Source organism: Mastigoproctus giganteus, unplaced genomic scaffold, assembly GCF_048544385.1.
Source record: "Mastigoproctus giganteus isolate SK-2022 unplaced genomic scaffold, ASM4854438v1 scaffold_49, whole genome shotgun sequence".
NCBI classification, from domain to species: Eukaryota; Metazoa; Arthropoda; class Arachnida; order Uropygi; family Thelyphonidae; genus Mastigoproctus; species Mastigoproctus giganteus.
Genome location: NW_028328326.1, coordinates 93,953 through 107,500, shown reverse-complemented (window position 1 = coordinate 107,500; position 13,548 = coordinate 93,953).

Genomic DNA, 13,548 nt, shown 5'->3' with positions numbered 1-13,548 from the left:
TAAGATCCTTCTGGACTCTCCAGCCTTTTCCTTTCCTTTTACATTCTCCCGAGGTTTTACCTCCTTAGCTAACAGCTAGACTCCCTGGAGCGCCTCCTCGCGGCTAGGGACGGGAGTCAGGACGCAAGATGTATTTGTTCTTGCCTCCTGGCTGCAAAGTCTCCAGGTGCCGGCAAACAACACTCAACACAACACACACTTACACAGATTTACAACTTGTATACACACACTCGCCGGCTTGAAACCTACAGATGACACTGCGGCTATAGGGGCAACCCTGGAGGCCGCAAATAAACAAAAATACTTTGAATACTTTGTCCCTATCTACTACTACTGTGGATGGCATTTGCCTTGTTATGACGTATTGCTCTAGTCTCCTGGATTTATCTATAATATGTGTGTTTCCTGGACATCCCCCCAGTTGTAAGTTAGTGTCCCTTGAAGAATTAATGTTGGTGAGTGGTTTGACACCATTTGTGAAACTGTCAGCAAAGGGGTTGCGCTCTGCTAAATGTTTTTACATCGATCGTTTGCTAGCGTTGAAAACCAGCTTTTAACATTAGAAAATGGCTGCCAGTTACCATGTGCTCCTTTTCTGACAGTGACTTTTTTGTGTGTGTGGCCTTTGACACTCTATTCTGAGCTGTCAACGGTCTTTTATATATTTCTGGAACATCAGGGTGGCTGTTGGTGACACTGGGTTTTCATTCATACTGTTTTTATAGTGTCAATTGCACAGCCGTAAAGAATACAGAATTTTCTTGGCTTTGCCCTCATTAATGGCTTTGGTTTTGATTTGGACGCCATTGCTTCTTCTTCAAATGTTTACCCAATGGCAGTGTAGCATTAAGATTTTGGAGGGAACGGTATTTATGCGGGCCGCCATTTTGTTTTTTGGTTTTTTACAGTGGAGGCTGCCATTTCGTGTCACATCATAGGTTTGTATCGGGACCGCCATTTTGTTTGTAGTTGCTTAAGATGATATGGGAAATCTTTGGTATCTTAAGGGGAAAATATTAGACAGCCATTTTTATTGGAGTGATGCATTCTGGGTCTAAAGATAATTCTAAATCTCTATACTGTGTTAACATGGCTGCCTACAGTGGAGGCTGCCATCTTGTTTTTACCGCTATAGGCCTGTATGTTAAATTTCTTGTTTTCCGTTCCAGACAGCCATTTTTATTAATTACATGTATCTTTGGGGCAAAATATTAGGAACATATTATTTTTGAAATTGATTATTGAGTTATTTTCTCAAGTATTAATATTGCCATATCTCTATAACTACTATATATAGACCTCTGCTGTCCATGGGGGTGTTTAGAATTGATTTTGGGCTATTTGGGCTATCATTTTTCTTTTGCAGATATCTTGGGTTCTATGGGGTGCTTTGCTCTGATCTTGGTTTTGTTTTTATTCTCTTGGGACCCTCTTTCTAAATTTTTGCATTTTGGCGCCCTCTAGCGGTAAATAACGGAGATCGGTTATAACTTTTTACTGGTGCACCGAAACTTTTGTCTGGGACCTTTATACTAAAAAAGACAGACATTTTTATCTTATATATCAATTTCACGTCATTTGGTCCAATATTTACTGTGTTCTGAGGCTGGTTGTAAAAACCCTCTTTTCATCCGGCAAAATTTGTCATTTTTTCAAAAATTGTTTAAACTGCTGTAACTTTTGATCTATCCATCGGATCGACTTCAAACTTGGTATTCTATTATTTCTCAACTTCCTTTTTCTTCTGACACATTTGGCGCCCTCTAGCGGCGATTTCTAAAAAATTACTAAAAATTCAGTTTTCATCTTCTCTGAGTTACTCTCTCAAAATGGCTGGAAATTCTCCACTCAGAACGGAACTTGTTGATCTCCTTCCTTCAGATCTTTATGTTGCCTTATCAGAGAATACTCCTCATAATCTTCAGGGGGTTTCCATTCTTTCCCAGGATGTCTCTTCTGGCTCTCAGGAGGATATTGACAATAATTTCAGTTTAGACTGTCTCCAAACAGATTCCGATAGTTTCCAGGATCCTTCAAATACTCCCCACATTATTCCTCCTATCTCTTCTGTTTCTAATATTCCAGAAATAGTCTTATTGAATGAAGATGATATTAACCTCTCCTTTCCACAAGATGTTCTTAAAGCATTTAATCACTACAAGAATCAGCTTAGTCCCATGTTTGTCAAAAACTCTATTGTTTCATCTCAAGTCCTAGCCAATTCCTGGATAATACTGGGCAAGTTAGAAAACCTACTTACTTCCTTGGCTTTCAAGGTGAAAGTCGTCAGTTCGCGTTTGAAGAAAACGAATGCAGTGAAAGCAAATAACATAAAAAAGGTTAGAAAATATAAGTCAAAACTTAACATAAACAAAAATAAGCTAATACAACTTAATCTGGAGTTTGAGGCCTTAAATTCAGAGTTGACACATAAAGAGGCTCAAATCTCTGCCTTGGATTTAGCCCTTTCTGAGAAGGATTTAGAATTATCGCAGAATGCCGAACAGATTTCCGGGTTGGAGCTGGACCTCGAGGATAGAGGTTCGGAGCTCTTACACAAAGAAGAGCAAATTACTAAGCTGACTTCGGACTTAGAGGCTTGTGCTTTAGAGCTGGCACAAAGACAGGAACAAATTTCCGGTCTAAACTTGGGCCTTGAGCAAACTCGCTTGGAGATACGTCAAAAGGATGATTTAATTTCAAATTTGGTTAAGGATCTTGATAGCAATGTCTCAGAACTCAGACAGCGGGATGAACATATCTATAAGATGGCTGGTGACATAGGTGTCGTGTCCCAACTCAAGGAAAAAATCTTTTCTCTGCAGAACGTTGATAGGGAAAATTTGTACTATAAGGAACTTCTCTGTTCTAAGGACTTTCAAATTGCAGAGCTCAATTCCAGAGTTACTTCCTTAGTGGACTTTCAGGCCAAACTTGTCGACCCAGCAGAGGTTTGTGTTAGGAACGATAACCAATTTCTAGAACTACAGCACAAGCTTGACTCCTTGGCAACACAATTAACTAATTCCTCTCGTCATTTTGTGGACCTAGATTACCTCTCTAAAGCAGAAAGCTCTGCTTCTACAACCGCCGCTAACTTGGGACCCCTATCAGGTCAGGCGCCCCCTCCATCTAGCGCTCAATTAATGTGCTCAGCTTTGTTAGATGAGAACTCTATGGTTGAAGATTTTCCTCCCTTGGATATACCTTCGGTTCCTGATACTCCTTCTGGAGATCTAAACTGGATCTTCAATTTAAGATCGAAACTAAGATGTCTTATGGACTCTGTACCACATATGACTAAATCATGTGCATTTAGTATTCAGAATATCTTCGACATTTTGGAGAAAAGGGTATTGGAATTGAGTAATAATACTGCTAAAGTGTCCTCAGTCCCAGTGCAATCGACTCTGACTAAACAAGTCACATTCGCACAAAGAATTGTTGCCCCGCCTCCGGCGACAATAGACTTTACTCCCCAACATGTTGTCATCCTTCGTCCCAACGAAAACTCAGAATTTAAATCTAGTGATGAAGTGAAACAAGAAGTAGTTAGCAAACTCAAACACAATCTCAGACAAGTTAAAGTGAAATCTATACGCAAACTCAGGGATCGTGGTGTTATTATTGAGACTGATTCACCCACTGACCTTGACGCCCTTAAGAAATGTGAACAGATTTCTAAACTGAATTTACGGGTGGACCTTCCTCGTAAGTTCAACCCTACCCTTATTATATACGACATCGAAAAGAATACTCCTGAGGACGAGTTTTTGATTGACTTGTATCATAAAAACCTAACTGGGGTAGATTTGGCTTTTGAAGATTTCAAGAAGCAAACTAAGCTCAGATTTAGGATGAACGCTCGCTCCAAGGGTTATGCTCACTGGGTAATTGAAACGTCGGCTCAAATAAGACGACTCATTGTTTCTGCAGGTAGGGTCTATATTGGATGGACCATACATACTGCTAAAGATTTTATTGTGGTTTCTAGGTGTTTCCGTTGCCTCGGCTACGGACACAATTCTAAAAAATGTACTTCAACCACTGACACCTGTGGTCACTGCGGGGTTCAGGGCCATGTTCAGGCCGGTTGCCCTAATCTTAAGAATCCCCCCACTTGTCCGAATTGTAGGACTAGGAAAAAGAAATGTGATCATTCGTTCAAGGATCTGAATTGCCCTGAATTCCTACGTGCCCAGGACCAGGTTAAATCTAAAACCAATTATGAGTAACAGGCCCTCTCAAATTATAGATTTAAGACATAAATTATTGGTTATACAGTTAAATTGCCAACGGGCACTTTCAGTGATGAACGACTTATCAAAAATAATTACTGACCACAAAACTTCCTTTTTAGGACTCCAGGAACCGTATTCAGTGAAGGGAATCATTAAAGGTCTTCCCTTTCATTCTAAAATAGTGTCTTCTGTACCTGTTACTTCTGGTACAGGAGGCAATGCAAGAACCAGGGTCTGGGCGGCCCTCGTTGTCATGGATCCGCTGATTACTGTAACAAAACTGAATCATCTGTGCACAGATTTTGCGGTCTGTGCTTGTCTAGAGGGCAGCTTTGGTACAATTTATGTTGCCTCTATTTATATGCGTTGCAGTCAAGACCGTCAACCAATTGAACCCTTTTTAAATTTCTTGGATTTTCTTTTGCTTTCTCTTCAAAATCTTCCATTATTGATTCTGACTGACTGCAACGCCGCTTCAACATTATGGAATAGTCCAGTTTCCAATCCAAAGGGTGTTCTCCTGGAGGACTGTATTTTGGCAAATAATCTTATCCTTCACAATGTTAAAGACCATCCACCAACTTTCGTTAATCAATTTGGACAGTCTTACATAGACATTACCTTATCCAATAGATCTTTCCCATTGAATGTATCCAATTGGGCTGTTCATACTTCTTGGACCACTTCTGATCACAATCCAATTTCTTTTGAGCTGACTTCAAAGACTTCCTCTAAGGGTCTTCGCCAAAATTTTGATTTACCTAGATTTAGAACTAAAAATGCAAACTGGAAGGAGTTTGATTGTAATTTCCTTAACATTGTTGATAGTAATTTTTTAAATTCCCTTTCAAATCTGGGTCCTTCTGATCTTGTTGAGAAAATTACAGGTGCAATCCATACGGCTTCTTGCCGCTCTTTTCCCCTGAAAACAAAACATCCACGTTCGGTTCCTTGGTGGACCCCACTTCTTGCTACCTTGAGAAAAAATTTAAGAACTTCAAGGAAGGAATTCCAAAAAGCTAAAAGGTTAAATTTTCATCCTACTGAACAGGACAGACTTTATGAGGTTTATAAACAACGCAGGAATCTTTATTTCAATTCTATCAAGAAAGAGAAGAGGCTTGCTTGGGATCGATTTATCCAGAAATCCTTAGCTACTGACCCTTGGGGACTTCCCTATAAACTTCTCTCTGGAAAGCTGCATCCTCCAGTTCCTTTTAATTCCATTACTACTGCCGGCTCTGAAACAATCTCTTGGTGTACATCCATGGAAGCAATTTTAAATGAAATAGTTCAACAAGATAATCCAGTTCCGGAGGGACCCGCTCAGACGGACTTACGCATGCAACATCTTTCTTATTCTAGCACTTCTTCAGAAAATCCTTTTACATCTCTTGAGATTGATACTGCAATCTCAACTTTCAAGGATGGAAAGTCTCCTGGTTTGGATCAAATTGAGGTCTCAATTCTTAAGCGGGTGTGGAAAATCTGTCCTTTTATTCTGCAAACCTTATTCAATTCTTGTCTTGCTTCTGGCTCTTTTCCTGCAGCCTGGAAGGTGGCAAACCTTAAGATTCTTTTAAAAGCTCCAGACAAACCCACCAATCTTCCTTCTTCATATAGACCCATTGCGTTGCTTCCCTTTTTAGGTAAAACCCTTGAGAAACTTCTGGTATATCGTCTAAAGGAATACTATCTATCAAAACACCTGGCTTCCTCTTTCCAATTCGGTTTCTCTCCGGGCAAGTGTTCGTCTGATGCTATGAATCTACTTCTTTCCACTGTCCTAAATTCTAATTCCAAATTGGTCCTCGGTCTCTTCGTGGACTTCAAAGGGGCATTCGATTCACTTTGGTGGCAGAGTGTCCTGGCGAGGTTCCGAGCGGCCGGGGTTTCTTCTTCTCTTTATAGGCTTTTAACTAGTTACTTTGAAAACAGGCACCTTGTGGTCTCTTCGGGCTTCTGCTCGGTATCGAGACCGGTCACTAGGGGCTGTCCTCAAGGATCTATTCTCGGTCCCATTTGTTGGAACGTGGTCCTTGACGGATGGCTCAATCTTCCTCACGGTGATATTACACCTATAGCATATGCAGACGACCTTGTCCTTGTCATCCCCGGTTCCTCTCGTTCTGATCTTGAAACTAAGGCTGATACTATACTCCAGGATCTTTTCTCCTGGAGCCTTACTCATAAGCTCATTATATCTTCTCCTAAGACTAAACAGATACTTTTAAAAGGCCATTTGGATTTTAACAGACCTCCAACTATCAAGCTGTCTGGTCAAAAAATTTCTCTAGTTCGAACCCATAAATACTTAGGTATCTGGTTTGACGACAAACTTTCCTTTATACAGCATGTAAAGTTTCTTGTTAAGAAGATCAGAACTATAGCCGGTTGGTTACTTACGATTTCGAGATCCATATGGGGCATAAACTCTTCTACCCTTAGATTGTACTATTCCTGCCTCTATGTCCCTATTATATGCTATGGTGCAGGCGTTTGGGGACACAGAGTGTCTAACTCTCTTTTCAAAAAATACCTGGTCCAGTCTCAGCGGTCTTTTCTTCTTGCCACTGGAAGGGCTTGCAGGACTGTGTCTACTGAGGCACTTCAGGTCCTGTATGGCCGTCTTCCAATCTTTTATGATGTTGTGTACTTTTACCTGGCTTATAAAAGGAAACATGGCATACAAGCTTATGTTAATAATTTTACCTATGATCTTAACTTATCAATCAAAGAGGACAAAACCAGATTGTACAATAATTTTCTTGAGTGTTGGCAGCAAACCTGGAGTATTTCGTCCTTGGGCAGAACAACTTTCAAATTTTTTCCTACTGTCTCTTTAGCAAGTAAAGTCTCTGACTGGAGAACATATGGCATGTACTCAACCTTTTTACTAACGGGCCATGGTAATCTAAATGCTAAACTGTATAAGCTTGGATTGGTTCCGTCTCCTCTATGCCATTGTGGTTCTGAGGAGACGGTTGAACATCTAATCCTACATTGCTACATATACACTGATTTAAGACACCTTCTTTTGTTGGGCTGCAATGTTAACAACGTTTCCGAATTCCCTTTATTTATATCTTCTCCAGATTCCCTGAAACTCTTTCACAATTTTGCAGAAAAATTATTTAAAAGACGTAATGCTCTAAGCTATTCTTTGGGTCCTGGTTTACCTGATGTCAGTGGTTGATCTTTTACCTGGTATATATAATATGTACATTGCATTTGTTAACATTATGTTCTGCTGTTATGTTTTAATTGCTGAAGTATTGTATGTATATATATTTACTCTCTGGTCTTGCTTGCTGTTAAGTCTACAGCTTGGCCATTATGTTTACTTCTTCCTTGGCTTGGAAGAATTTTTCCTTGTCTGGTTGCAGAAAAAATTTACTGCTTACAGCTTAGGTCTTCGAAGATATAGCCTTTGATTGGACTCTAAGTTATTGCTTCTAGTTTGGTATTACAATGACATTCTTATCTTATTGTATATTTTATAATGATTTTGTATATATCTTCACTAATTATTTTGCGTTTACTCAGTATTAGGCTATGGATTGTATATATATTTGATTTGCCAAGGTTCCAAATTGTTTCCTTGGGCCATCTAATATTACTTTCTCTAAAGATTCTAGAGTATAGTAATATCTTGTATTATAGTAGTACCTTGTATAGTATATTCACACTACTCACATACTTTCCTTTCTTATATACAACACCTACAGTTGAAATTCTAAATTATACTTATTCTTCTTATTTGACTTATTTTTGGCTCTTGCAGCTTGCTCCGTTGGGGGTGATTGGGCCCGTCCCCAATGGAGCTTGCTGACTTTTCCTTTGTATATAAGATCCTTCTGGACTCTCCAGCCTTTTCCTTTCCTTTTACATTCTCCCGAGGTTTTACCTCCTTAGCTAACAGCTAGACTCCCTGGAGCGCCTCCTCGCGGCTAGGGACGGGAGTCAGGACGCAAGATGTATTTGTTCTTGCCTCCTGGCTGCAAAGTCTCCAGGTGCCGGCAAACAACACTCAACACAACACACACTTACACAGATTTACAACTTGTATACACACACTCGCCGGCTTGAAACCTACAGATGACACTGCGGCTATAGGGGCAACCCTGGAGGCCGCAAATAAACAAAAATACTTTGAATACTTTGTCCCTATCTACTTACTCTGTGGATGGCATTTGCCTTGTTATGACGTATTGCTCTAGTCTCCTGGATTTATCTATAATATGTGTGTTTCCTGGACATCCCCCCAGTTGTAAGTTAGTGTCCCTTGAAGAATTAATGTTGGTGAGTGGTTTGACACCATTTGTGAAACTGTCAGCAAAGGGGTTGCGCTCTGCTAAATGTTTTTACATCGATCGTTTGCTAGCGTTGAAAACCAGCTTTTAACATTAGAAAATGGCTGCCAGTTACCATGTGCTCCTTTTCTGACAGTGACTTTTTTGTGTGTGTGGCCTTTGACACTCTATTCTGAGCTGTCAACGGTCTTTTATATATTTCTGGAACATCAGGGTGGCTGTTGGTGACACGGGGTTTTCATTCATACTGTTTTTATAGTGTCAATTGCACAGCCGTAAAGAATACAGAATTTTCTTGGCTTTGCCCTCATTAATGGCTTTGGTTTTGATTTGGACGCCATTGCTTCTTCTTCAAATGTTTACCCAATGGCAGTGTAGCATTAAGATTTTGGAGGGAACGGTATTTATGCGGGCCGCCATTTTGTTTTTTGGTTTTTTACAGTGGAGGCTGCCATTTCGTGTCACATCATAGGTTTGTATCGGGACCGCCATTTTGTTTGTAGTTGCTTAAGATGATATGGGAAATCTTTGGTATCTTAAGGGGAAAATATTAGACAGCCATTTTATTGGAGTGAAGCATTCTGGGTCTAAAAATAATTCTAAATCTCTATACTGTGTTAACATGGCTGCCTACAGTGGAGGCTGCCATCTTGTTTTTACCGCTATAGGCCTGTATGTTAAATTTCTTGTTTTCCGTTCCAGACAGCCATTTTTATTAATTACATGTATCTTTGGGGCAAAATATTAGGAACATATTATTTTTGAAATTGATTATTGAGTTATTTTCTCAAGTATTAATATTGCCATATCTCTATAACTACTATATATAGACCTCTGCTGTCCATGGGGGTGTTTAGAATTGATTTTGGGCTATTTGGGCTATCATTTTTCTTTTGCAGATATCTTGGGTTCTATGGGGTGCTTTGCTCTGATCTTGGTTTTGTTTTTATTCTCTTGGGACCCTCTTTCTAAATTTTTGCATTTTGGCGCCCTCTAGCGGTAAATAACGGAGATCGGTTATAACTTTTTACTGGTGCACCGAAACTTTTGACTGGGACCTTTATACTAAAAAAGACAGACATTTTTATCTTATATATCAATTTCACGTCACTTGGTCCAATATTTACTGTGTTCTGAGGCTGGTTGTAAAAACCCTCTTTTCATCCGGCAAAATTTGTCATTTTTTCAAAAATTGTTTAAACTGCTGTAACTTTTGATCTATCCATCGGATCGACTTCAAACTTGGTATTCTATTATTTCTCAACTTCCTTTTTCTTCTGACACATCTGGCGCCCTCTAGCGGCGATTTCTAAAAAAAAAAAAAAAAAAAAAAAAAAAAAAAAAAAAAAAAAAAAAAAAAAAAAAAATTACTAAAAATTCAGTTTTCATCTTCTCTGAGTTACTCTCTCAAAATGGCTGGAAATTCTCCACTCAGAACGGAACTTGTTGATCTCCTTCCTTCAGATCTTTATGTTGCCTTATCAGAGAATACTCCTCATAATCTTCAGGGGGTTTCCATTCTTTCCCAGGATGTCTCTTCTGGCTCTCAGGAGGATATTGACAATAATTTCAGTTTAGACTGTCTCCAAACAGATTCCGATAGTTTCCAGGATCCTTCAAATACTCCCCACATTATTCCTCCTATCTCTTCTGTTTCTAATATTCCAGAAATAGTCTTATTGAATGAAGATGATATTAACCTCTCCTTTCCACAAGATGTTCTTAAAGCATTTAATCACTACAAGAATCAGCTTAGTCCCATGTTTGTCAAAAACTCTATTGTTTCATCTCAAGTCCTAGCCAATTCCTGGATAATACTGGGCAAGTTAGAAAACCTACTTACTTCCTTGGCTTTCAAGGTGAAAGTCGTCAGTTCGCGTTTGAAGAAAACGAATGCAGTGAAAGCAAATAACATAAAAAAGGTTAGAAAATATAAGTCAAAACTTAACATAAACAAAAATAAGCTAATACAACTTAATCTGGAGTTTGAGGCCTTAAATTCAGAGTTGACACATAAAGAGGCTCAAATCTCTGCCTTGGATTTAGCCCTTTCTGAGAAGGATTTAGAATTATCGCAGAATGCCGAACAGATTTCCGGGTTGGAGCTGGACCTCGAGGACAGAGGTTCGGAGCTCTTACACAAAGAAGAGCAAATTACTAAGCTGACTTCGGACTTAGAGGCTTGTGCTTTAGAGCTGGCACAAAGACAGGAACAAATTTCCGGTCTAAACTTGGGCCTTGAGCAAACTCGCTTGGAGATACGTCAAAAGGATGATTTAATTTCAAATTTGGTTAAGGATCTTGATAGCAATGTCTCAGAACTCAGACAGCGGGATGAACATATCTATAAGATGGCTGGTGACATAGGTGTCGTGTCCCAACTCAAGGAAAAAATCTTTTCTCTGCAGAACGTTGATAGGGAAAATTTGTACTATAAGGAACTTCTCTGTTCTAAGGACTTTCAAATTGCAGAGCTCAATTCCAGAGTTACTTCCTTAGTGGACTTTCAGGCCAAACTTGTCGACCCAGCAGAGGTTTGTGTTAGGAACGATAACCAATTTCTAGAACTACAGCACAAGCTTGACTCCTTGGCAACACAATTAACTAATTCCTCTCGTCATTTTGTGGACCTAGATTACCTCTCTAAAGCAGAAAGCTCTGCTTCTACAACCGCCGCTAACTTGAGACCCCTATCAGGTCAGGCGCCCCCTCCATCTAGCGCTCAATTAATGTGCTCAGCTTTGTTAGATGAGAACTCTATGGTTGAAGATTTTCCTCCCTTGGATATACCTTCGGTTCCTGATACTCCTTCTGGAGATCTAAACTGGATCTTCAATTTAAGATCGAAACTAAGATGTCTTATGGACTCTGTACCACATATGACTAAATCATGTGCATTTAGTATTCAGAATATCTTCGACATTTTGGAGAAAAGGGTATTGGAATTGAGTAATAATACTGCTAAAGTGTCCTCAGTCCCAGTGCAATCGACTCTGACTAAACAAGTCACATTCGCACAAAGAATTGTTGCCCCGCCTCCGGCGACAATAGACTTTACTCCCCAACATGTTGTCATCCTTCGTCCCAACGAAAACTCAGAATTTAAATCTAGTGATGAAGTGAAACAAGAAGTAGTTAGCAAACTCAAACACAATCTCAGACAAGTTAAAGTGAAATCTATACGCAAACTCAGGGATCGTGGTGTTATTATTGAGACTGATTCACCCACTGACCTTGACGCCCTTAAGAAATGTGAACAGATTTCTAAACTGAATTTACGGGTGGACCTTCCTCGTAAGTTCAACCCTACCCTTATTATATACGACATCGAAAAGAATACTCCTGAGGACGAGTTTTTGATTGACTTGTATCATAAAAACCTAACTGGGGTAGATTTGGCTTTTGAAGATTTCAAGAAGCAAACTAAGCTCAGATTTAGGATGAACGCTCGCTCCAAGGGTTATGCTCACTGGGTAATTGAAACGTCGGCTCAAATAAGACGACTCATTGTTTCTGCAGGTAGGGTCTATATTGGATGGACCATACATACTGCTAAAGATTTTATTGTGGTTTCTAGGTGTTTCCGTTGCCTCGGCTACGGACACAATTCTAAAAAATGTACTTCAACCACTGACACCTGTGGTCACTGCGGGGTTCAGGGCCATGTTCAGGCCGGTTGCCCTAATCTTAAGAATCCCCCCACTTGTCCGAATTGTAGGACTAGGAAAAAGAAATGTGATCATTCGTTCAAGGATCTGAATTGCCCTGAATTCCTACGTGCCCAGGACCAGGTTAAATCTAAAACCAATTATGAGTAACAGGCCCTCTCAAATTATAGATTTAAGACATAAATTATTGGTTATACAGTTAAATTGCCAACGGGCACTTTCAGTGATGAACGACTTATCAAAAATAATTACTGACCACAAAACTTCCTTTTTAGGACTCCAGGAACCGTATTCAGTGAAGGGAATCATTAAAGGTCTTCCCTTTCATTCTAAAATAGTGTCTTCTGTACCTGTTACTTCTGGTACAGGAGGCAATGCAAGAACCAGGGTCTGGGCGGCCCTCGTTGTCATGGATCCGCTGATTACTGTAACAAAACTGAATCATCTGTGCACAGATTTTGCGGTCTGTGCTTGTCTAGAGGGCAGCTTTGGTACAATTTATGTTGCCTCTATTTATATGCGTTGCAGTCAAGACCGTCAACCAATTGAACCCTTTTTAAATTTCTTGGATTTTCTTTTGCTTTCTCTTCAAAATCTTCCATTATTGATTCTGACTGACTGCAACGCCGCTTCAACATTATGGAATAGTCCAGTTTCCAATCCAAAGGGTGTTCTCCTGGAGGACTGTATTTTGGCAAATAATCTTATCCTTCACAATGTTAAAGACCATCCACCAACTTTCGTTAATCAATTTGGACAGTCTTACATAGACATTACCTTATCCAATAGATCTTTCCCATTAAATGTATCCAATTGGGCTGTTCATACTTCTTGGACCACTTCTGATCACAATCCAATTTCTTTTGAGCTGACTTCAAAGACTTCCTCTAAGGGTCTTCGCCAAAATTTTGATTTACCTAGATTTAGAACTAAAAATGCAAACTGGAAGGAGTTTGATTGTAATTTCCTTAACATTGTTGATAGTAATTTTTTAAATTCCCTTTCAAATCTGGGTCCTTCTGATCTTGTTGAGAAAATTACAGGTGCAATCCATACGGCTTCTTGCCGCTCTTTTCCCCTGAAAACAAAACATCCACGTTCGGTTCCTTGGTGGACCCCACTTCTTGCTACCTTGAGAAAAAATTTAAGAACTTCAAGGAAGGAATTCCAAAAAGCTAAAAGGTTAAATTTTCATCCTACTGAACAGGACAGACTTTATGAGGTTTATAAACAACGCAGGAATCTTTATTTCAATTCTATCAAGAAAGAGAAGAGGCTTGCTTGGGATCGATTTATCCAGAAATCCTTAGCTACTGACCCTTGGGG